Here is a 13,033-nt window from a genome sequence, read left to right as displayed (position 1 = left end):
AGTTGCTAAAGAGCTAGGAATTACAGAGTTTAAAGTGTCCACAGGGTGACTGAACAGTTTCAAACCTAGGCACAACATCGCGTGGAATGAAGTGTGTGGGGAAGCTAAGGATGTGCAGGAAAGTGTAGCAACAGAATGGAAGACAATACTGTCCAACTTTATTGTGAATGGTGACCCAAAAGATGTTTTCAATGCCAATGAAATGGGACTGTTTTATTGTGCGCTTTCTTCAAAATTGGGGCAAAAGTGCACCGGTGGAAAAATTTCCAAGGAAAGGCTCACTGTACTGCTGTGTGGAAACATGTTAGGTGAAATGGGACACTGGTGATTGAAAGACGGCAAAACCACATTATTTCAAAAAACATAGACGTCAGTAAGCTTCCAGTCACATGACGAAGCAATAAAAAGTCGTGGACAGTGAATGGTCATATGGAAGAATGGATGGGCTCTTTCACTGCCAAAATGAAAATAAAGGAAATTGTTAAGTTCTCCTTTTCCTAGACAATGCAACCTGCCACCCGAAAGTTTTACACAGTCAAGTGTCATTATAGGTGATTACTGATGCAATATCTTATTCTTAGTGTTGAAGAAGCAGAAAGTGCGTTTGCTCTTGCACGGCCAGTTTCTGTCCTGGATGCCGTAAATTGGATTGGCTTGGCAGTAAAGGAAATAAAACCTGAAACTGTCACCAAATGCTTCAACAAAGTGGGCTCTGGGGGTCAAGAACAGGATGCTTCTGTGGCCATCGAAGTTCAAGAAAATGCAGCAGTAATTGCTGAATCAATGAAAATGCAAAACATTTCATGTAGCGCAGATGATTACATTCGAAGTGATGACTTTGTCAACTCATTCCACTTTCACTTCAGCAACAGATTTAATAGAAATCTGCAACACAGGGGATGATGAAGAAGAAGAGGAGGAACAAAATTATGTCCCTAGAAAAATGAATACACTTGAAAAACTCATTGCATGCATAAATGATGATAGTAATTTGCAGCACACACAAATTCTCCCTACTTGGTGAAACTATTATATGGTGCAAAAAATTGCCTAGAAAAAGAAAATTTTGAACAGGAAATTAAAACAAATTTCCCTCCTTGATATGTGGTGAAAAAAGTTAAATGTAAAGCGAATAAACATGGGAATAACGTGTATGTACTTACAATAATAAACAAATTTAAATTTCGAGTAAAAATATAAAAATGCTGTGTTATTTATCAATTTGTGTAATAGTCCATTGTTCTATTGTCCAATATATAGTAAATGAACATCTGTGCTGGAATTAAGGTATATAAATACAGTATATGCATAATTAAAATTTTTTACTGTACTTTTGTGCATGATACCTGACGAATTTTAAGTAGCCCAGTGAGTTTTGTGTAATCCGGAAACTTGTCCAATTTGGAAAATTATTTTAGTCCCAGGCGATTCCATTTTGAGCATGTTTTACTGTGTAATGCTGTCCTGCTTTTGCATGCATATTATAAATAGCGATACCAGCTAACAAGTACTCTATGTATTTGTATTACAATAAAGAAGTTCTGTTGGCTGTGTTTCAGTGCTTCATATTACTTGAAATTATTTCTCCAGAATAATATCGGTGCTTTTCTATCTAGATTGATTTATCTCAATAAAATAACTGTTTTTAAGTTCGTCTTATTAATATTAATGTTCACAAACAAAATTTTAATAAGGAAGTGTGTCTCCATGCACAGTTTATCCTACAGTATATCATTGACTTACATGTAATAAACTTAGTTTCGGCAATCAGTAAAATCTGTAATTAAGTTAAAATCCAATAAGCACCTATTACACACAGTTAATTAATTCTGAGCAGACCTATTGGGTAAGGAATTTTTTTACTCACAATGTATTTTAATATTTAAATGTCATGTCACTCATAAAACTGTTTTCATGTCGACAGTTATAAATCAGATAGAGGGGTGACTGCAAAGTCAGCAGTGCAGTTTTAGTTGACAGTTTGTCTCCATGTTGTTTCAGTAAAAAAAAAAATTCTTTTCTATTGTGTCTTATTTATTTTTCTTTCTAAAATATTTTACTATGATTTATCTCTTTCAATATTAATTGCCTATTAGAAAAATGTCCTTTCTTTAAATATTTTTATTTGATCCTGTGCTCAGTTAATATCACAAACTAGACATAATGCTAACTTATTCCATTACTGAACTTCAGTTCTTTGTTTCGCTCAATTAATAGCAAAAAACCCTATCTTTGTATTAATATCTGTTCTCTGTAACAGTTTTCTAAAAGTTTCATTTAATTTCATGTGATTCCCTGCCTTTGTTAGTTAGGGATTAAATAAATGAGTCAGAATTTCATTTAGACACACAGGAGCTTTATTTGGACTTTCTCATACATAAGTGCCAACAAAATCTATCCCCCAGCACCAATAAAGAGATTAAAAAAATTACAAGGAAAAAAAACTACGTGCCATCACCACTTTGGGCATTGGAATTACTTAGTCAAAGCAAATTTTATGACTCTTTAACTGTTGGCCAATCATGACCACTACTTTTTACATAATTTAATGGTCACTAGCCACTGAAAAATTGAAAGTAATGATAGTGTTATGACATACATGCCTAAGTGGTTTCAGCAGTTAGTATTTATTGTTACAGGAAGGATCTTGGCAATTAACTATGTATGACCAATACATAGTTTTCATTCCAAAAGTATGTAGCACTAATGCTATACCAGATGTCACAAATAGAATCACTATTGCTCAAAGCAAATGAACACTCCACTTTGCAAGAATAATGTATTACACTATCTGCTCAGTGTCTGCAAGTCCTACAGATTTGTTAATATGATAATATAACATTCATTGGCACAACGGTGGGTTTTTAGATTGCTTCTGGAGGAGACTGAGTTGATATTATAACAAATACAAAATATTATATCACTTTATTATAACTTGAAAAGGATGAAATAGTTAACTTTTAAAGAATCGGTTGCCACAGGATGTCATGTATATTTACTGTTACTGTCATTGAACACTAATGTGTCACTTGATACAGCAAAAGTATAATTGACTATAAACTTCGCTGCCCTCTTGCACTGCTGGCTATAGTGAGAACAATGCTGTTGTCTGCAGCGATGATTTCAGAGTGGCTGAGCAGAACTCTGATCTGACATAAGTTTACTGTAGCAGTGACAAATGGAACTCTTGATGGCATGTCTATGCCAACGCCTCTCATTGATTTTGTGTGGGGCACCGACTGTAATGTGCTTGTGATTTCTTGCCTCGGCATCTCATTCTTCGGACAACACAAAACTATCTTGATGAACATTCAGTTCTAGCTGAGTGCACTAACTACATACACCAAAAACAACTATTGCAACACTCAGTTACTTCTGAGTTTGTGGCTCAGGAACACTAGTTAGAACTTGCAGAACAATCCAGGTCAGTATGCTTCTACCTCCAGAAAAATATTTAAGCACACTGTTAATTATTACATAGTTTGATCTCTCCATATAGCAGAGATGCTGAGTTGCGACAGGCACAATAAAAAGATTCACACAATCATAGTTTTCGGCCATTAAGATCTTTGTCAGCAGTAGACAGACACACACACACACTCACGCAAGTGCAATTTGCACACACGTTTGCAGTCTCAGAGAGCTGTAGTTTCATCTCTCTTGAGACTGCAGGTGTGTGATATATGCTGCTGACAAAGGCCCTGGCCCTATAGCAGATGCAGGTGCCCAACATATCAGACTGCTAAACAGTTACAAATCAGTTTCAACTATGACAGATTCACTCTTTTCACTTAAAGCAGCTGAAGCAGACACTGAGATGGCAAATGTCAGGGTGAATTGCTGGGAACATTCAGTGGAGGAGTCCACTTTTGCAGTGCATGTTGATCATGATCTATATCATGAAACTATCATCTTGGGAGAAACTGTGGGATGTTTCCTTTTCAAATGCCTTTTTAAATTACATATAGAGCCTCCAACAATATTGATAATGCCTTTGCAATATTTGCATTACCCTCAACCCACCTCCCTTTTTTACTGTAGTGGTAACGATTTCAGAAGATGAAAATTTTTGCATCTGTACCTTTAAAAGTTGCTGGGAATAGTTTTAAAAGGCACTTCCATTCATAGTGAACAATATTACAAATAAAAAGAAAGATGATGAGACTTACCAAACAAAAGCGCTGGCAGGTCGATAGACACACAAACATACACACAAAATTCAAGCTTTCGCAACCAACGGTTGCCTCATCAGGAAAGAGGGAAGGAGAGGGAAAGACGAAAGGATTTGGGTTTTAAGGGAGAGGGTAAGGAGTCATTCCAATCCCGGGAGCAGAAAGACTTACCTTAGGGGGAAAAAAGGACAGGTAAACACTCGCACACACACACATATCCTGGCCCTGGCCGAAAGCTTTAATTGTGTGAATCTTTTTATTGTGTTTGTCGCGACTCAGCATCTCCGCTATATGGTGAGTAGCAACTTTCCTTCTCTTGTATTGTTACATTCCATCCTGGATTTTCCATTATTTGATAGTTTGATCTCTGTATTATTAACTCAATTACTCACAATGTGAACCATTATTCCACTAACACAAACACGTAGAACTAACAAATCAATTGTCTCGAGCCAGTAAGTACTCAAGTGTGACCAAATTGTGCTGTTACTGGGAGTTCTACTATTTCACTGTGAATATTCATACTACAGCTTACTACAACTGTCACCTCATCATGTTTACTGAGAAACCCAGTTCAGCTTGACTCTTCCACGATGACTCCTGTGGACTACACACTGTAAACTGGCTGTAAACCCATGTTAAACCATTTTGGAACAGTTTACACAAACAAACACAAAATGATGCCCTTACTTTTAAAAATTAAGTCATTATTCCAGATATCTGTCAGATCATCTTCTCATGGCTGGCTGTTATTTTTTTCATGTTTGTTGTTTGAACTGCTAATGCTGCATGCCACCAATGTAGGTAATATCTCTACCACTCAAAATCTGAATGCTGTTCATCACATCTGTGTTTGTATTCTATAGCACTTTTTTCAACAAACACACATAAGCAACATATAACAATAAAAGATGAATATTTAACACACATAATCATAAATCTGGCTTTTGCATCAATATGTCAAGATGTAAGAAGACTACCGTTGCGATGACTAAAATAAAACACCTGCCTTTGAACCATCACATCGATCTCAATCCCACTTTGGTCTTGTTTCCATGTCAGTCTCTTTCAGTTGGTCTCTCACTTTGTTGACTGATAACTCGTTCTAGTTGCATCATTCCTCATTCCTGTCTCGATTACATTCTTTTTCAAGTTGTAACTCATTCAAATTCCACCACTAGTAGTTCAGTACTAAGTTGTTATGCTTACATTCACTGTGTGTGTGTGTGTGTGTGCGTGCGCGCGCGCCCATTTTTGTTCAGTCAACCCAGTCTCAAACAAAGGTTTGCTTCAGTCTGCTCAGTTCTCTTTGTACTTAGTGTGGGGTCACTGACATGGCACGTCACCTGACCAATACGATGTATTCTGAGAATGCATACAGGTAAGGAAATAAAAATAATCATTGTGTCTACATTTGGCAATCAATAAATTTATTTTGCTGAAGTAACATTTTGTGAATTTGATACCTTTTTCAGGATTTTTTGGTTTTGATTGCCCAGGGCCCTCTTTCCCTTATGATATTATGTTAAGTTGAACCAAACTGGTGGGTAAAAAGAAGAGGAGGGCAGCCCATTAAAAATTCACAGAACCTTTAAAAATTGCCTTTTGAGGATTTACCCAAATGAAACTAAGTTTTTGATAATTCAACTGATTAACTCCTTTCCCACAATTCAGTGTCCAACTATTTTGATTATTTGCAGTTGTACATATCTATGTTTATTTGTAATATGAATATAATAGAGGGAAACATTCCACGTGGGAAAAATATATCTAAAAAGAAAGATGATGAGACTTACCAAACAAAAGCGCTGGCAGGTCGATAGACACACAAACAAACACAAACATACACACAAAATTCAAGCTTTCGCAACCAACGGTTGCCTCATCAGGAAAGAGGGAAGGATGGATATGTGTGTGTGTGCGAGTGTTTACCTGTCCTTTTTTCCCCCTAAGGTAAGTCTTTCTGCTCCCGGGATTGGAATGACTCCTTACCCTCTCCCTTAAAACCCAAATCCTTTCGTCTTTCCCTCTCCTTCCCTCTTTCCTGATGAGGCAACCGTTGGTTGCGAAAGCTTGAATTTTGTGTGTATGTTTGTGTTTGTTTGTGTGTCTATCGACCTGCCAGCGCTTTTGTTTGGTAAGTCTCATCATCTTTCTTTTTATTTGTAATATTGTTCACTATGAATGGAAGTGCCTTTTAAAACTATTCCCAGCAACTTTTAAAGGTACAGATGCAAAAATTTTCATCTTCTGAAATCGTTACCACTACAGTAAAAAAGGGAGGTGGGTTGAGGGTAATGCAAATATTGCAAAGGCATTATCAATATTGTTGGAGGCTCTATATGTAATTTAAAAAGGCATTTGAAAAGGAAACATCCCACAGTTTCTCCCAAGATGATAGTTTCATGATATAGATCATGATCAACATGCACTGCAAAAGTGGACTCCTCCACTGAATGTTCCCAGCAATTCACCCTGACATTTGCCATCTCAGTGTCTGCTTCAGCTGCTTTAAGTGAAAAGAGTGAATCTGTCATAGTTGAAACTGATTTGTAACTGTTTAGCAGTCTGATATGTTGGGCACCTGCATCTGCTATAGTTGAACCTGTTACAATAGGAGCAGTGCACTCTGCTTTGTCAAATCTTGTCATCATGATTAAGCCCCATCCAATTTCTAAAACAAAGAAATTGATCTTGAGTTGCTTAAAATGGTCTGTAAAGAATAAAATCCCTGTAGCATTGTGGAAAATATGGAATTTAGGAAGTTTGTTTCCCTGCTCTACCCTAATCACCAATTTCCAAGTAGCATGCTTGCTGCCTCAACTGCCCACTAGGTTGTGAGATAATTTGCAACAGAAATGGAACTCAGTGTCTGCACTCGCTTTAATATCTTTAACAACTCCTCTAAATAACCAAAGTTTTCTCGCTCCTACTGTGCATTATCATGATAGGGACATTTTGCTTTGTTTCAGTTGCCTGGAATTTTTTCCACAGCATGTTGCTGAAAGTATACCGATAGTTAACCTTTTTTAAGAAAAGAAGTAACCAACTGGACAATGAATGGCAAAACAGTAGCAGTTGTAACAGAGTACAGCAAATTCTGTGACTGCTGTCAAAACTTGTAAATATCTCTATTCCCACAATATCAAATTAATTATTATCAGGTATAACCTCAATCAAGAGTGTGGAGGAAGAAATTAAATCTCTCTTCAATATTTCAAGAAAATTTTATTTGCAGTTAATAAACTGAAAGAACAGGTGCAATTGAATTTACCAGTATTGAAATTAAAAGAAGAAATCCCAACTTGCTGGTAATGGTATTTCGACATTATAGTATGTGTTTTTGAAAACAAAGTGCTCACATTCCACTTTAGCTGCTCTCAGAAATGATGAACTTAAATTGATGCCAGAGGTTTTCCAAATCATTAAATATTTGACCAAGTTCACATATTTTATGAAATAACTACAGAGATGAGTGCTGAGCAGACTGTGCCATTGCCAAAAATGGAGATTGTGACTCGGATATTCCAAAACAATTTCTGCAGTTAAAAACTGGAAAGGGTTGCCCTGATAATAACTGGAATGTCTGAGTGGATGATAAAAGGTACCAAAGAGAGTCTTGTTAAAAATGTTGGCGAAGCAACATTTCTTTATCCACGGTTAAAAAAGAAACTGGTTGAAAGCAGGCAGCACAAAATATTTGCAGGTGTATTATGGAATTTTGAAGAAAGTTCATAAATTGTTCATCTTCATGACACGGAAAGCAACACCATATTGATGTAGCTATCTTTCACTGTATCTCGTCTACTTCAACATTTGGTTGCAGTTTATTCCTCACATAACACTTCGTAATCATTTGTTTTAGTTTTTATTCTTTGTATCATATTAATCAATGTCATGTTCTCATCCATTTCTTTTAGTATTTTTTCATTACATTTTATTTTCAGTCCTATTTGTTTTTGTGACTGCTCTTCATATCCACATCTTTATTGCTTGTGTTATTTTTCTTTTCTCATTTCCACAGAGTCCACCCTTAATTGTCAGTACAAGAAAAAGGTAATTAATTTGTGTTAGTAACTTCTCCTTCATAGTTCCACCACCACCACGCGAACTTCATCTTTTTCCGCAACAATAAATTTTAATTTACTGGAAGATTTCTACAAAGAAGTAGCAGAAAAAACATAATCTTCATAATCAAAGGCTCTGGCACCAACAAATACATTTCTGAAATGTTGCCCAAGACATGGTGATCTAGTGTTGTGGTGGGAACAAAGAAAAATTGTTTATCCATATTTGTATTCACTTGCCCTAAAAACACATTGCACATCTGCGAGTTCAGTGCAGAAAGAATGTTTTCAGTATCAGGACAAACTTTGACTGAAAGAAGAAACTGATTGGAGCTGCAAAAAGGTTCACAAATTAACAAAATGACATAGTTTAAGTTTGTATATGTGCATTCTACAAATTGGTAAAAAATAAAATGTTAAAATGAAATTAAATGAGTTTATCTAAATAATTCTCTGAAAAATTTTCACTTTTAAGCTTCTGAGCCACAGCTGGTATGTAATACTTTGAAAGGATTAAAGGACAGCTGGATTATCTTGAGTCCTGTCTGATCTCATTTTCATTTGCTCAAGTCAAATAAAAGAAATGATGAACAAATAAAAATTAATGGATCTCAGAAGGACTGATCATCAGTGAATTAGTTCCCAAAGATGAATGGGTTTGCATACCTCCAGTATGTGGTGTTGGGATTTGGGATGTACGGCTGTTAGTGCAAAACAGTCATTAGGTGACAACTTGTGTGGAACTTACCATATCCTGTTTGTATCAAGCTAGAGGAATTCCATGCAGAGAAGAGAGCCGATTTGTTGAAATACTATATTGAGGGCCTTTAGATGGGGGAGGAACTGTCTGATAATACAATAGAAGACAAAACGGGTGTTGATCTTGAAGCCATAGGGATGCAGTATTAAAGCCAGAATTTGAAAGAGGTTTGGAAGAAATTCCTTCAGAAATCTTTGGGGAAGGTGGCAACCAAGTGATTATTCAAGTTAGTGCACAGAATAGAAGAGACAGGAGGAACCCCATTGGACTGTTGAAAGGAGGTAATCCACATTATCTTGAATACATCAAAGGCACACAAGTGGGAGAACTTTTGCACAATCAGCTTAATAGCTCGTGCATCCAGGTTGCTGACAGTATACAGAAGAATGTAAAAGAAAATTGGGGAGCTGTTAGATGACAAAAAGTTTGCCTCAGTGCAGGTAACCACACCTTAGAGACAGTTCTGACACTGTTTTTGATAGTGGAGGTAAAACTTATGGAAAGCCAAGACACCTTCACAGAATTTGATCAGCCTGGAAAGAAATGTTCAACATAACACTGTGCAATATGTTTGACATTCTCATAAAAATAGATATAAGCTATAAATGAAAAAAGTAATATGCACTCTGTACGTGAAACAAGAGGGAGCAATAAGAATGGAAGACTTTAGAGAAAAGTGTTCCCATTAAAAAGGAAGTGTAGCAGGGATATAGTCTTTCTCCCTTGCTTTGCAACATGTATGTTGAAGAAACAATGGCAGAAAATAATTCACAGTCAAAGAATATCAATGTTGAGATTTGATGATGACACAGTTTTATTATGTCACCAAATTCTACTTTTACACATTTTTCTTATTTAATAATTCCCAAAACTGAGTACTTTTTACCAGTGATATTGCAGCTGCTTTATAGCACTTTAAAATTATCTGCAGAGTGGCACATTGTAAACTCACAGCAAATATTGCATAGTTAATTTATCTCATTTAGGTAATGACTTTTGGTCTTGGGAACTGGTGCATGATTAAAGATGGATATAAAAACATTTCTGCCGCATGTGATTTCAACACAACAGTTCCTCATAGCACTGACAACTGGACTATAACAGGGGATACTGCACTTTAAACAAAAAAATACTGGGCTCAACAAATATGTACTGAACGTAACACAAAATAATATTGTCACCTCCCCCCTTTCCAGTCATACCCTTAATCTTGCAACAATCAATAAATTTTTTACTTTGTTAAAAATTGTTTTAGCAATTAGTTTTCTCATAAATGAATAATTTTATAATTTGTGTGATAAACTATTTAATATTTTCATATAAATTTGTGGAAATTATGTTCCTGGACATAAGGAATTGATTATGTTTGCCAGAAGATACTTGCCAATATTACCTACTCATGAGAGTCATTATCCTTTCTCCAAATATACAAATGTGTAATACCTGTCTGCCAATTGCCTGTGTCTCAATTACATAGAGACTTTATTGATGAATATACTGACTTGCAGAAAGATGTAAAATATTGGTTGTTTAATGATGTATTTTAACAAGATTTTCATTTGAAATTTGGTCTGCCGCGAAGAGATATTTGTAATGATTGCACTAAAATGGATGCACAGTGCAATGCAACATCTGATGAGCAAGCTAAACCTGCTGTTATGTTGGGGGCGGGGGGACTACACTGTCAGAAAGCTTAATACTTCTACCTGTATTTGTGGGAAGTGAAGAAGGCATCTGAGAAAGATCCTTCAATACAGACCATTTGTTTTGATTATCCAAAAAAGTTGCCTCTTCTGATAACAAAGGCTGCATAGTTTGGGTGTATGTAACCTGGCTTCCAATGATGCAACTATATTTATGTGCTCTGAAGCAATTTGTGGAAAATTGCCAGATAAAATTATTGGCTGTCTGAAATCTTATGTTGCAAACAAAGTTGATCAGTCTATCAAAGAGCTACATGTTTTCATGGACAGCTGTACATCATAGCACAAAAACAGACAGAGGTATGTACGATATTGCAGTGCCTGTGTTATTCCAATTATGATGCAATGTTCCTTCAGACATACATGCATATGGCGACTGCAGCCATTATGAAATACGTGAAATGTATTCACAGTTGTGAATATGGACAACCATATATATACAATAAAATGATGACAATGAAAATTTGTGCCGGACTGGGACTTGAATCCAGATTTCACACTTATCATGAGCAGTCCCATTACCATTTGGCTATAAACTTTCATGCGTTGTCAACTGTGTGTCTACAACACATACTCATACATCTATTATGTATTTTCCCATACAGGGAAAATACATAATATGAGTCGCATGCATGCATGTCCGAAGGAACAAATAGTGCAGTCACTGCAATATCATATTTATCTTTCAACATCAGGCAAGTGACTTCCAAGTAAAATTTCTCCCCTATACAGGAATATACATAATGACTGTATGAGTACAGGTTATAAACACATTGATTAACTACATAGAGAGGTTTGAGTCTGGCTGTGGGTTATGCATGGATAGCCAAATGCTAAGGCAACCACTTGCAATAAGCGGGACATCCGAGTTCGAGCCCTGTCTGGCACAAATTTTCATTATTGTCTTTCCATTCTACAGCTGATGTTGTCTATATTCACAATTGTGAATACATTTAATGTATTTCGTAACGGCTGTAGTCGCCGCAGTGCTTGTCAGAAGAACATTGCATTGTAATTTGGAATAATACAGGCACTGCAATATCATATTTATCCACCAACACCGGGCAAGTGATTTTTCAGGTAAAATGTCTCCCCAGTATGAGAATATACATAATGAAAGTACGAGTACAGGTTGTATACACATGGTTGATGACATATGGAAGTTTGGGTCTGTCCATGAATCAGGCTTGGATAGCCAAATGGTAAGTCGACTGCTCGTGATAAGCAGGAAATCCAGATTCGAGTCCTGACCCAGCGCATATTTTCTTTGTTGTCATTCCATTATAGAGCTGATGGTTGTTCATATCCACAACTGTGAATATATTTCATATATATTGTTGTGAATTGGCAGGAGCCAATTCACGGAGTTTGGAGGAAGCCGAAAGGCACGCGATTAAGCTCACGCAGGCTGGCGTGAGGTCTGGAACAGTTAAAGGAGTTGAGTCTAGTAAATAAAGTACGAAGCTCTTGGAATACTTAACTTTAATCCACAATTAGAGAACATCGGTCTGACAGTACATAATTTGAATCTCAATATAAACGGGTAATGGCGCCTTGCTAGGTCGTAGCAAATGACGTAGCTGAAGGCTATGCTAACTATCGTCTCGGCAAATGAGAGCGTATTTGTCAGTGTAGCATCGCTAGCAAAGTCGTACGTACAACTGGGGCGAGTGCTAGGACGTCTCACTAGACGTGCCATGTGGTGGCGCTCGGTCTGCAATCACTGACATGGCGACACGTGGGTCCGACGTATACTAGTGGACCGCGGCCGATTTAAAGGCTACCACCTAGCAAGTGTGGTGTCTGGCGGTGACACCACATATATAATGTGTTTTTGCATTTTGATTGCATCTTTCTCAGTTATGCTCAGAAGGGTTAGCCACACTAACCCCCCCCCTTCCTCCCTCCACACACACACACACACACACACACACACACACACACACACACACACACACACACACCAGGGCACTCTTTCATGCTAACTGACTGAATTTTTGGCAATATTGAGAAGAAAAAAATGAGCAATAAATAAAGTCTTAGTTCCTTCCATGTGATCAAAATGACCGGAGATTCACCGCAAAAAAATCCCGTTGATGATGTTTATTGTTTGTGTCAAATAACTGCTCACTGATAATGGGGAAATTGATGCCACTCCAGATGTTGAAGTTTCTAACTTCAAAGTTGCCTCTGATGATGTTCTGGTAAGAAGTATTCCCGAATTTTCTTCAATGTGTGGTGTGTGTTTCAGAAGAAGTTTTGTAGCTGAAGTTTGTCAGACAAAGTTGTCAACACTTTACCATCACCTGTGAATTTTGAAGAGAGGAATGA

Source organism: Schistocerca cancellata, chromosome 5 (genome assembly GCF_023864275.1).
Source record: "Schistocerca cancellata isolate TAMUIC-IGC-003103 chromosome 5, iqSchCanc2.1, whole genome shotgun sequence".
In the NCBI taxonomy this organism is placed as follows: Eukaryota; Metazoa; Arthropoda; class Insecta; order Orthoptera; family Acrididae; genus Schistocerca; species Schistocerca cancellata.
The sequence above is the reverse complement of the archived record's forward strand: the minus strand, read 5'-3'. Positions refer to the sequence as shown.